The following is a 12,118-nucleotide window of genomic DNA, read 5'->3' as shown; positions in this document are numbered from 1 at the left end:
ATGCACACAACTTGGGTCACCTTCAATCCAGCTACAGGTTTTGGGGGCAGCTTCAAAAATGTAACTTGAATCTTCCAGAGAGTTCTAATAAAAATGGGGATGGGGGGGCTTCCCTGGTGGCACAGTGGTTGAGAGTCCACCTGCTGATGCAGGGGACACAGGTTCGTGCCCTGGTTCGGGAAGATCCCACATGCTGCGGAGCGGCTGGGACCGTGAGCCATGACCGCTGGGCCTGCGCGTCTGGAGCCTGTGCTCTGCAACGGGAGAGGCCACAACAGTGAGAAAAAAAAAAAAAAAAAAAAAAAAAAATGGGGATGGGGTTGTTATTGGGGAAGATTCGATATTAATGTGCACTCAGCCGTTGTTTATTTTAGGTTCTGCTTCTCATCTCACCTTCAAAAGTCTTAGATTAGCTCCCAGCATCTCTTTCCCAAATTGTTACGTTAAATCCTCTAACTCTTTTGAGCTGCATATTTCTCTAATCTATCCATAGTCAGCTTGAAAAGGTGTTTTTCTAAACCACAAATTTATCAGGTTATGTAATACACAAAATTAAATCTAAACAAGACAAAAAGTACTAACTTACTGCCAAAAGTTATGACCTCCCATTTCCCTGTAGGATAACATCTAGATTTCATAATTCAGTTTGTCTACATTTAGAGCCTTTTATCCAAGAGCACCATTGTTAAGTCCCTATTACTAAGGTGCATGCAATACTGTAAACTCAGCTTGTTCTTCTCCGAGCCTACCCTGCAAGTTCACATTTTCTAGACCTTGCTCAGCACTCCCTAATGTGGTCCCATGGCTAATGACTATCTTTTGAAGAGCAGTTTAAAGGACAAATCCCCAAGCCTAATAAATTCTGTGTAGTTAAAAGGTTATAAGCCTCCTTTCTATCCTGCTATTTCCCCTGCTCCTCCATCAGAGAACATGATCACATAACTTCAAATTAACTAAGTCTAAATTTGTCTCCTCAAATATTCTTGTGAGTATAACACCAAGGAATGCAACAGATGTATATGAGTATAGATATAGTGGGTAGTTGATTAAATTTATGGAAGAACTACTTTCTAATTAAAAGAAACAAAAAATGAAAGCGGTAAGTTTAAGAATTAAACAAGGGACTTCCCTGGTGGTCCAGTGGTTAAGACTCCTCACTTCCACTGCAGGGGGCACAGGTTCCATCCCTAGTCAGGGAACTAAGATCCTGCATGCTGCAAGGCCAATACATACATACATACATACAAACATAACTTGAGTTTTTAAAAAAAGAATTAAACAAGAGAGTACAATGAAAGGATAGGCACAGGTCTTCAAAATATTTATCTTGATTAGTTAAAAATTCAGCCTGATTAGAAAAAGTACCTGTCTTTGGAAATTAAGTAATAAAATATGCAGTTTGATCGGACAATCATTCAGAAATTCAGCTGCTTCAATATATGGCTTGCCCATTTAATTATACAGAAGGCCTATGGAGGAACACAACTGGGTCTGTAAATTATGAAAAGGGATGAGCCACGAATGCATCTTCATTAAAACGATTACACATCATCTCACTTACATACAAATCTCCACCAATACTACCCCACTAATCTGTTTATTTCTGTGCTTTTTGACAACAATCTGCCATCTGCCAAAATGTGATAATCTAGCAGCAAAGCCATGCAAGGTAACACCAAAACTATGTAGGTAAGGAAATCCCTCTAATTTCTTATCTCTCTGCGTGAAAAATAGCACACAATCCATGATGGGACGTGTGTTATACTGGTGTGTCTCCAAATAATCAATAGAATTACACTGTAGTAAGGAGAGAACAGATTTTGATCTGATTTGTGTCCCAACTTCATCTAGTACTAGCTGTAAAAATATAAGTTAAACAATATACTAAACATAGTAATCTAAAATACTTCTGGACTCCTAAAAGTTTGTGTTGTGTAGGATAGCGAAATTAAGCACCAATGACAAAAATTGAGATTACTAACTACAAAATTTGACATTAAAACAAATAAACTAAAAAAACAGCTACCACCTTTTACATCTGAACACACAAAACAGAAGAAATATCCAATATCAAAATAAATTAGCAAGGTTTAAATTAAGAAAGAAACAAGAAAATGATTCATGGAAAAGTCACTATTTTACTCCCTGTTTTCTCATTCCTTCAGGTTCTTATGATTTTGGACTGTAGAAAACATTATCACAAACTATTCCTTGTTTGTGGATTGGTACTGGGGAAACAGGCTTAACTTCTACTGATTTCTTTCCTCTTTGTAAAAATGGGTGTAATGATACTTATTCTTAAAATGTTGACACAGGATCAAAAATATAATAATAGATGCAGCACATATTTGGGGAATGCACAGTAGATACAAAACAAATGTGAGTTAATTTCTGGTCCCTTTCTGGAGGTTAACAATATAGCAGAAAAAGTGAAGAGGTTACACATCCCAGGTTCGAATTCCTTTACTACTTAGTAGCTGTCTGAACTTGGGAAAGTTGCTTTATATGACTGATGTTCTGATTCTTTTTCTGTAAAGCAGATAAAACAACACTTGTTTTAAAGGGGTGTTGAAAGATTAAATATAATATATGAAGATTTCTAATAAAATACATTATCCAAAGTAGGTACTCAGTTAAGTTTAGTTCCATTCCTCTTCTTTTCTCAGCCTTCCTTTCTTTCAGCCAAAATGTCTATGTTAACAATAAATATATGGGTCCTATGAGGATGAAACAGCAATATTTATATTAATTTTGCTATTTTTGGTAACATCACATTGGATAAAATGTAGCTCTCAGATCATCAGACCAGACATTCTGATCTACCATTTGGAAATTTTAAAATTATTTTATATGCACATCTTTGATTTTAATGCAAATATCCCATCTGAAAATTTCTGTTGAATCAAATTTGTATTAAACAGGACATATGCCAAAGATCCCTGTAACCGAGTCTAGCAACTTATTTTCTTGAAAAGCCTTGAATGGGGCATGTCATTTCTTGTTCGTTTTTCTTAGAGTGATTTAATTCTCTGGAATTTAAAAAACAAAGTAAACATAAGTAAAGCTAACAGAGGGATGTAGGCTCTGCAATGATTCATTGACAAGTCTTAGCTGAGTTTGTACCTATGCTCCCTGTCTGTATTTCAAGAGAGGCTCATTGAATTGAGTTTCTTAAGACTTTTTTTCCCTGTAAAACCCTTAAAGAACACAGCAAAATAAAAAAACAAATGCATAACTGGCAAACAAAAACTATAGCAAATGGAATTAACTATGACAGAACAAAATCCAACCCCCCTATCTATTAAATTAAGAGATAGATGAGGCTAGATGCTGAAATTAAGCATCCTTTTCTAGAATATTACAAAGGAGAAAAATATTGCAATTAAGTTCTAAGTTGATTGGAAACATGTGCATTTTGGAAAAATTTATTTGTGATAGTACCACCATTTGTTGCATTTATTACAATGGGCACTTTAGCACTGGTTAGCTATTCAGAAATCCTCAGGCATTAGAATAAAAGAGAAAAAAATAAAGAAGTTACAAAAGGAAAATAAGATTCTGAATCAAAGCAATAAATCTGAGGCCAGTTGACAGTGCCAATAACGAGTTTTAGACTGGGAAAGAGCACATGGGGTCTCAATACCAATTCTCTACTGACTGACCAAGTGACTCCAGGAAATCTACACTCCCTATTTTCTCAAACTTGTCTGCAATTTATTATATTTTTGAGATACACATTCCCTCTAGCTTTAAATATACATAATTCTATTTGATAAATATTAAACATTTGCCATGACAAGTAGTTTGATAGGAGCTGGAAGAGAATACAGTTATCTATATAGTTCGTGTTCTCAAATTTCTTTCAATCTAAAGCAAAAAGAGAACATTTAGAGGTAAATTAAAATTCTAGTTAGAGGACTTGTGACTGGACAAAATGGTGAAGACCTATTTTCATAAAGTACAGCCGTAATCTTTGAATACAGTGTAGGATGCTGTGCAAAGAGAGCTCTGACATGTGGAAATAGGAAGACAGATGGTTAGAGACCCCAGGACGGATGGGAAGAGTGCCAGACAGGGTGTCTTATGACCCTAAAAAGAATAAGACACCCATGTCACTAAAGTGGTGCTTAACATACTAACCTTACCTGTTTGGCCCGAAGTACTAAATAAATAAGGTATCCCTTTTTCTTTTTATTTATCCAAGTTTCACTTAGCTGTGGAATATTAATAGATACACTGCTCTTCCCTTGTTTTTTTCCTTCTTTCTGTTTTTGTCCTCCTTCTGTATGTTTGTGTTTTGTTACGTACTCTTGAATATTCCCTCTAAACTAGGAAAATAATTAAGCCAATTAAGCTTTAAATCAAGCTTTGGAGTTGGTCTTTAAGCTAACACACAGGCCAGCAGACTGAGATAGATGCTGATGGCGGATCCAAGAGGAGAAATGGGTAGTCCCTGTCCTCAGAGAGATTATGACGTCGGATTTTACTTACACAAATTATTCCAACACAAAGCAGATTAAATATTATAAAAGGGGAACGAGCAGAAACGTGTGTTGAATGAAAGGGTTGAGAGCAAATCTCTTTGGAATGATAAGAAAAGGTATCTTGGAAGGATATTTTTTGAGATGGACTTTGAAGGATGCGAAGAAGTTTGACGGATTATGGCAGCAATAAGAACAGCATGAATGAAATAATATAAGCAAAGACATGGAGGTGTGGCGAGTTAGAATTATGATCAACAAACAGTATATCAAACAATTTGATTTGGTTATAGAGGAGTGCATACAGGGAAGATAATACTTGAGAGGAAGGAAATTCCAATATTTGGCCAAGAGTGTGTCTATTATTAAATAATTCATGGGGAACCACTTAAACACTTTTAATGGAGGAGTATGGCATCATTATGTTCCTGCCAGGATGATGCAGTAGTAGTCAGTGTGAAGTTTAGGAATGGAAAAGAAACAGGTGGGCAAATCCAGTTAAAGGGCTACTTAAGATCAGGTGGAGATATCAAAGGCCTGAACTAAGGTATTAACAGTGGTCATGTGACAAAAAGGACACTTCTCTTATTTGAATAAAAAGAGATTAGAACCTGCATAGTTTGGAAAATTCAACTGAAATAGAGATGAAAAGAAAGGGGGTGTTCAGTTTAAATAAAAAGTTTAAAGCACTTGCAACTCCCAGAAAAGGTTGAAAGCAGTAAGAAGCCGAGCACGAGAAAGAGTCGGGAGAAGCATTTATTCTAACTAGTATTTATTTCACATTCAATACTTTTATTTTCCCCCCTGTGGCTGAAAACCTGTAGATACAACTAGGGAACAAAGCTACTGAGAACTGAAGAGGCAGAAGTAAACAATAGCACAAAAACAAATCTCTCCTGACATTTACAACAAAACCTAAGCTACAAATAGGCTAAGTTAGAGAATGGAAGCCAATCACCTCAACAGGCAACAGAGCAATTTTAGCATGTTTTATTTTTGTTGAATAATTGCAAAACTGATTAAATAGCCCACCTTATTTCTATAAATTGTATTTATTTTATAATAGTATTATAACTGAATTAAAATAAGTTAAAAATAAAACATTATTTTAGCATTGGTTATTTTTTACTTCTCTGGGTTCTCAAATTCCTTGTTCATATCTTTATGTGTGCATATTTTACACGGTTAAAATTACAGTGCCTGTACTATTCTATATTCCATTTTTCATATATATAAATGATAAATTGTTTTCATGTTGTTTTGTGGATTATATTATACATTTATGTTTTACGTTTCCGAACAATACTCTATTGATTAAATTTGTCAAAAATTGTAGAATTATCCTACAGGGGTTGAAGTGTTAGGCTCTTTTTAGGTTTTGATTATCAGAGTTGATATTGTGATAAGCATCAGTCTGCATATTACAAGCCTTTACTCTAAATCATGTCAGCTGATCCCAGGCATTTTCCTGTATCTTTCAGGCTTGGCTGTTAACTCCTGCTGGGAAGGCATCTTGCCTTATTCCCCACTGCATCTGCTGAAACTTGCATATATTAAGCCCCAAAGTACATGTCTGTATAATGTGATTTTTCCTTTTCTTCATTTATTAGCATAGGGAGAAGAGGAGAAGGAAGAATGAAAGGGAAATGAATGTTTTTATGGGTAGCAGAATAAGGTCAAAATGTGGTAATTTAATTTACTACACACAGTGTGAGTCAAAGAAACATTTAGCAGCAGCTATGTGACAACATTACGCTAAGAAGTTGTTTTCTTTTTTTTAAAGTGGACCTCAAAGAACATACAAAGCAGTTAATATTTGCTCTCATTTCCCTCCTCCCTTCCTAACAGTCACTGATACCTTTCTGGAGGCTTATTGCATCCTCATGAGATAAACAGGGTGGAAATAAGCAAATATACAGGCATACCATGTATACTTGGCATAATACATGCCCTACCCTACCCAATTTATAGGCAGGTATACCAAGGTAAGTTAATCGGACACTCCCTCCCAGGAATTTGAATACTGAACAGAGTATAGAACATCTATAAAGGGTTGGGTATATTCATTCTAGTATGGGGCATTGCCCTGATTCTCTAGCTACAAGACTTTTTTTCCCTTTTATTTCTAGTCTTGCCTCCCAGTTTTCTGGAACAGCCTTTATTCCAGTCCATTCCCAAGCTGGTCTCTCCTGTCTTCTCCTTGATACTCTAAAATCCTGATGTTCGGTCAATAAACTCCCTTGGTTTAACTTGTTCAGAATAATTTGCATTGATAGGAAGCAAAGAGGTCTGTTGATACAAGTAATCAAACCCATAAACCCCACATAAGAAAACTGTGGAAGAGCTGTGGTACAGGTTTACACTGGGAAACCACAAGAGGGACACCTAACCCAGCTCAGAGAGGAAGGAGTAGAGCCTAGCCAAACCGCATGGTCCATTTCAAAATATTTGCTGTATACGTAAAATAAACACATATAATTGTTTTAATTAGCATGCCTGTGCTTGTTTATTAAATTCTTCTGAAAATAATGTGTATTTAAGGAAATCAACCTAGCTTTTAACGGAGCATCAGAAAGAAGAAATATGTCCAGAATATAAGGTAACTTTGGAGAATTAAGTGGAACCAGAACTCACAGAACCTTCCAGAGCCCACTGAGCAAACTCCGAATTAAACCGAACCAGAATTCACAGAACCTTCCAGAGTCCACAGAGCAAACTCTGAATTAAGTGGAAACAGAACTTACAGAACCTTCCGGAACCCACTGAGTAAACTCACAAAACCTTCCAGAGCCCACAGAGCAAGCAGAATTAAACGGAACCAGAACTCACAGAACCTTCCGGAACCCACTGAGCAAACTCTGTATTGAATGGAACCAGAACTCACCGGGAAGCTCTGGGCTGACAGCACCTTCAGGAGTCCGCCATGCACCCTTCCCCCATCAGGCTTGGTGCTCGTGGTTGGTCACCACCTCTGTGCTGGGCTGTCCTCGTTGTCTTCACAGACTGGCTGCTCTGACCCCTCCTGCGGCTCTGAGGCTGCTGACTCCGCACTGTTTTGTCTTACTGCCTCTCATTGCAGTGGGGGCAGGAGCCAGAATCCTCCTCCTCGTGGACCACATGCAAGCTCACTGGCATCACCTGGATCTTGTTAAAGTGCTGCATCCTAGGCCTTCAGCAGCAGATTGTTAAGAGGATCTGCACTTGACAAGGTTTCTCAATTATCTACAGCTACATAACAAATCACTCCAAAACATAGATGCTAAAAACAGTAAATATTTATGATCTCACGCCGTATCTTTTTTTTAAAGAGATAATATTTTATTTTTATTTTTTGACATCTTTATTGAAGTATAATTGCTTTACAATGGTGTGTTAGTTTCTGCTTTATAACAAAGTGAATCAGTTATACATAAACACATGTTCCCATATCTCCTCCCTCTTGCGTCTCCCTCCCACCCTCCCTATCCCACCCCTCTAGGTGGTCACAAAGCACCGAGCTGATCTCCCTGTGCTTTGCGACTGCTTCCCACTAGCTATCTATTTTAGGTTTGGTAGTGTATATATGTCCATGCCACTCTGTCACTTTGTCACAGCTTACACTTCCACCTCTCCATGTCCTCAAGTCCATTCTCTAGTAGGTCTGTGTCTTTATTCCCATCTTACCCCTAGGTTCTTCATGACCTTTTTTTTTTTTTCTTAGATTCCATATATATGTGTTAGCATACGGTATTTGTCTTTCTCTTTCTGACTTACTTCACTCTGTATGACAGACTCTAGGTCCATCCACCTCACTACAAATAACTCAATTTCATTTCTTTTTATGGCTGAGTAATATTCCATTGTATATCTGAGGGTCAGGGAGCAGCTTCACTGGATGGCTCCGGCTCAGTCCTTCTGTGCCATAATTTTAAAGCACCCCTAAATTGTATATAATTTAATACAAAATTCATTTCATTTTCATTTCTAAAAAAAATTATTTCCCTTTTTCCTAATATAGATGAGGAAGTCATGTTGGAGAATTCATCATTTGCAGAATTTGGAACCAGGTAACCTGAATTGGAATCCAGCATTCAATATTTCATTATTTTTTATAATATTTCTCAAGATACTTTTTCTCTGTGCTTTATTGTTATCATTTGTAAAATGAGGATAATAATAGAACATATTATTGTTATAAGTTTTAAATGAGTTTACTCATGCAAAGTGATTAGAATAGTACTTTCCACATTGTAAGTTTCCAGCAAATAATTATTTTAATTACTATTTAGTTATTGTTATATTAATGGGTTTTTAAAGGGATAAAACATAGTTTCTGTGCTAATATGTAAAATACAAAGGCAGTTGGACATTTTTGAGAGATTCAGTGAACAAGCGAACATAAGTAATAAGGAATGCTCATGCAATAGAAATTCAATTTTAAGCCTATAAAGGTTAGTTCATAAACATTAACATAAATGCAGACTGCATAAATTAAAACTCGTGGAGAATCTCCCTCAGGCTATCAAGATGGCACAGTAGCAGTTCCTGGACAATTACATTTGGTGATTGGGGAGCAGCATTCTCTGTGAAAACGGATTTATAATGAACTTGCTCTGCAAGTGAATGTCTTCTAGAAATTAATTTACTCTGTTTTGGATGTTCCAAGTTGAGAGAACAAAATGAATTGAGGTCCCTCACGTGAAAGTTGTTAACTTGTACTTAGGTGTGAATGGGGAAAAGAGTAAATGGGACTGAAAGTAAGCAATTATGAACTAGAAGGGTGGATTAGAGGCAGATTGTAACAAATCATATTTAAACTTGATACTGTAGTTGCTGAGGACCTGAAGGTACTTTCTGGATTGAGAAATTATGTAATACAGATTAGTGACTTAGACAGTAGAAGCCAGCAGTGTGGCCAAGGTGACTAGAGGGAGCAAAGAGATCAGGAGAAAGGAGAGACGGTCAGAGGCTGTGGCACTAGGCTAAATGATTGATGATCAAGACCAGATCTCAGAATACAGCAATCAGAATGGAAATTAAGACATAAATTTAAGAGAAATGCACAATGGCCATGGATAAGCAAATATATACTCCCTTCAAAGAATTCCTAATTCTTCCAAGAAATGTAAGAGGTTCTAAATCTTCTAAGAAGTCTCATAACTTTTTTTATATATTATAGGACCTGGGAAGATGCAGGGAGAGTTCCTGGAGGTAAACACTTGAAGGTAAGGGTATCCCCTTAGACTGTGCCCCCAGGGGATTTTAACTCAGCTTAATCTACCCTCAACCTCCAATATGCTACTCTTGAAAGAAAATTTTCAAATCCTAAGCATCACAATGAGTGGCTATCTTTGGTGTCTAAAACTGGTTACAAATGTACAGAGAGATAATATTGGCTTAGATAGCTACTTGGATGTTGTTAATGAAGCAAAGATTTAGATTTTCAAAAAGATGACCGTAGACTAAAGGCTTCATTTAAGCAGTTCCTCCACAGGTTATCAGAGACATCCATTTTTCTCAAATCCTTCATTGGACCACCTCTTAACTGTCCTATCAGCAAGTTTCACCATCATTCACCACTCTCCCCATGAACTAGTCTCTTCATAACTCTTCTAGGACTCACTCTTCTGGTCTTCCTAGTCCTCTGGCTCATCTTCTTGGACTTTAAATGCAGCAGGTCCTGAAAACTCTGCCCTGGACCATTGTACCATCTCAGACTATACTCCTGCTCTCTGAGCTGTCTCCACTGCCCATCTTTACATAGAAACAAATGTACAACTCCCACCAGACTTCTCCCCAGAATCCAAGACCCTTGTATCCAGTTGCCTATTTGACATCACTCTTGCCCACCTCCTTCTCAGGCTTCAGGTATCAGGTATATTTTTACCTCCTCAGTGTTGCCTACTTGACCATCATATTTTATTCAAGTTTCCTCTGATATCCTCTATTCTAAAGTTATTGTTCTTTCTTTCAAATTACACTTGAATTTGCCAGATTTCTCTATTTATTTTTAGATCCCTAATGGAGAGAATAGTTACCTTATCCAGTTTTGTACCATAATATTCTCACTATTAATCCAATGAACACCTAGTTTCTAGACTATATTGTGGATTAAGAAACCCTTTGTTGAATGAATTTAGAGAAATTAATTATTCTAATGAGAAACATACTAATTAGGTGATAATTATATCATTTTGTAATAAGAAAGATTCAGATAAACTAATAAAAAAACTGCCGACTTTCTGTTAAAAGCAGCCTATCTTATTAAGAATGCCCTCCTTGGCAATGTATGTTTTCTTATTCAGATTATCCAAAACACTACTAATTTTCTTATGTATTAGGATATTGTTATCTCTGATCAAACTCTGATATTTATTAACTCCTACTTCCTCTGAGTCTTACTGAAAGACAGGAGTTAATCTGATGTTATAATAGTAACTAATAGCAATTATTAATATTAACTCATTTTTACATAAAAATTAATAATATTCTAAGAATCTTCACATCTAATAATTTATTTGCTCCTTTCAGACAGTTATAAATCTGACATAATGATTAGAATTTTATCCATGAAAGTCCATGGCTCAGAGTTTTCACACGGGTAAGTTCTCAGTAAGACAACAAAATAGAATGAACTAATGTAGACAATCCCTTATGATTTTCTCTCTTGCCCAGCTCCCGCTATTAATTTCAAAATGCTGATAAAATATAACCAAAATATAAATCTAATCCCAAATGAAAGAAAATGAAATCCTAGGTGCCAAATAAAGAGGGAGGTAAGGCAACAGGGGAAAACTCATGAGTTTGGGAACAATTTGAATGGCTCATTAGCACTCATTCAGGCATAGAAGTTGGAGCCTTGGGATAAGGGAGAGATGCAGGAGGCTCTTAGTTCCTTGAACTAAGTCCTGTGCACAACTTGGGACAAAGAAATGACCCCATTACTGCCCCCACTGCATCAGTGAAACTATAGGGCTATATTCTCTGCTTGATAAAATAAAGTACCAAACAAATTGTAGCCCTGTTTAAAATGTACCAGGGATAAACTTTTAAAATACCCTCTATTAGCACCTTTTAAGCAGCAAACTTCTTGATGGTTGAAATCATAACAGAGGTCATCCCCAGTCCCTAGTACTATGTTTTCTAATCAGGTTTGGCATACAATTTTAAAAAAAATCTTTAAGAACAGCTGTAATAATAGAAGCAGCTGCTGTTGTCACTAGGCACGCATTAAAAATTGGACAGACATCCTTTTACTTCGCAGTGACTTTGCCTTGTCAACTTGTCTAAAGCAGTATAAGCATCTAAAAAAGATGGGATGGAAGAGTGGTGAAACATGCTAGGGAGAATGCTAAACTGAATGAAGAGCACATAGAAACTGATTGCTTTTCAAATTACCTTCACACCTTTTTATGTTTATAATCATTAATGTATTTTCTATTAATAGACATAAATACAGTCATGCAATTTGTCTATCTTGTTCCTCAGTTTCTGTGCCTCAGTTTCTGACACATAGAAGGACTCATCAGATTATTTTCTCGATGAATGATTCAACATACGTGATTGATATATATATATATATATATTTTCTTTTCTCTTTATGACAGTGAAAGAAAGTTATATGCTATTTAATTAGCAAAGAAACATTAAAACAAATA

This window comes from Grampus griseus (genome assembly GCF_964374135.1).
Source record: "Grampus griseus genome assembly, chromosome: 8".
Classification (NCBI taxonomy): domain Eukaryota; kingdom Metazoa; phylum Chordata; class Mammalia; order Artiodactyla; family Delphinidae; genus Grampus; species Grampus griseus.
The sequence above is the reverse complement of the archived record's forward strand: the minus strand, read 5'-3'. Positions refer to the sequence as shown.